The sequence below is a fragment of the Saimiri boliviensis genome, chromosome 3 (assembly GCF_048565385.1).
Source record: "Saimiri boliviensis isolate mSaiBol1 chromosome 3, mSaiBol1.pri, whole genome shotgun sequence".
NCBI lineage: Eukaryota > Metazoa > Chordata > Mammalia > Primates > Cebidae > Saimiri > Saimiri boliviensis.
This window is the reverse complement of record NC_133451.1, coordinates 155846536-155848335: the sequence shown is the minus strand read 5'-3', so window position 1 is coordinate 155848335 and position 1800 is coordinate 155846536. Positions and strand designations below refer to the sequence as shown.

At 35.1% G+C, this 1800-nt stretch overlaps 1 pseudogene; it reads left to right on the top strand.

Annotated features, from left to right (window-relative positions):
• The first annotated feature begins 467 nt into the window (after positions 1-467).
• LOC120367747 (small ribosomal subunit protein uS19 pseudogene) lies at positions 468-1142 on the top strand (annotated as a pseudogene).
• Positions 1143-1800: the final 658 nt, after the last annotated feature.

The following is a 1800-nucleotide window of genomic DNA, read 5'->3' as shown; positions in this document are numbered from 1 at the left end:
GCATAGAAAAAAAAACACCAACAAATTATATAAAATGAAAGACTGAAAGTGTTCAATTAATACAAGAAATGACAGAAAAGGAAGAAAGAGACAAAGAACAGAGGTAATAATTATGAAACATGTAGTAAAGTTAGTTGGATTTTAAAGACTAATTAAATTGTATGATGTAAACTTCATCTTTTAAAAAAGGATATAATTTGTAAGACTTAAAAATAAAAGTCATATACAATGCTTTAAAAGGCATATGCAATGCTTCCAGTAGATGCATTTTAAAATACAAAGTCATGGAAAAGTTCAGATAACATAATGGAAAAAGATATAGCATGCAAAATATAAACTCGAAAAGTTAATGTGGCCATTTTAGTATTAGACAAACCAAACTGCAGTGCAAGTAGTATTATCAGAGAGAAAGAAGGGTAATTTAGAAAGATAAAACGGTCAATTTAATTTTTCTAAATATATACTAAATGACAGATCATCGGTCTTTTCTGAGGATTTGGCAAGACGGCAGAGGCAGAGCTGCAGAGACGCGGACCTTCCGCAAGTTCACCTACCGCGGCGTGGACCAGGACCGGCTGCTGAACACGTCCTACGAGGCGCTGATGCAGCTGCACAGTGCGCGCCAGCAGCGGCGGCTGAACCGGGGCCTTCGGTGGAAGCGGCCCTCGCTGCTGAAGCGCCTGCGCAAGGCCGAGAAGGAGACTCCGCCCATACAGAAGCCGGAAGTGGTGAAGACGCACCTGCGGGACTCGGTCATCCTACCCGAGATGGTGGGCAGCGTGGTGGGCGTCTACAACAGCAAGACTTTCAATCAGGTGGAGATCAAGCCAGAGATGATTGGCCACTACCTGAGCGAGTTCTCCATCACTTACAAGCCCGTGAAGGACGGCCAGCTGGGCATCGGGCCACTCACTCCTCCCGCTGAAGTAGTGGCTCTGCTAATAAAGGCACACAGATCTCCAAAAAAAAAAAAAAAAAAAAGACAGATCATCAACATTCATGAAAGCAAAATTGGTAGCTCTAAAGAAGGAAAAGTATACATTTGTAATAATAGTGAAGAATTTAACTTCCTCCTCTCAATAATTGATAAGGCAAGTAGACAAAAATGTAATATTGCATATTTGAACAACACAATCAACTAAATTAATACTTAGAGCTGGCCATGCAGCTATAATACAGGCAAGCTGTTAACTCAATACATTTCAAATTATGGAAATCACACATAGTATGTACCATTAGCCCAACAAAATTAAATTAGATATCTAAAAAAGATACATAGTTATTACCCAAAATATTTGGAAATAAAGCATATTTTCTCCTAACTAGAACCACTGATTTAAAAAAAAAAAAAGTTACAATAGAAAAATAGAAATTACTTCCAGTTGAATTATAATTGAAGTACAATATGTCAAAATTATTAGGGGATAAAGTTAAATATTTGCATAGAGGAAAAGTATAGTTTTAAATGTTTACATTATAAAGAAAGAAAGGTATAAAACCTGTGAGCTTAATTATCAACTTAAAAAGCTAGATGAGCAAATTAAAAAAGCCAGAAAATTATCACAAAAAATTTAAAATCAAATTAAAGGTTTTAGAAGAAAAAAAAGAAGAGCAAAAATCAATGAAATAGAATTGAAGTTTAAAAAAGACAGAGTTCCTTTTTTAAAAGGATTAGTAGAATTGATAGACAAATAACAAGACTGATTAAGCAAAAGATACTAACATTTTCAGCACCAGAAATTAAAACATAATCATTGCTATAGATTCTATAAATATTAAAAAATATAGAATGAATTCTTA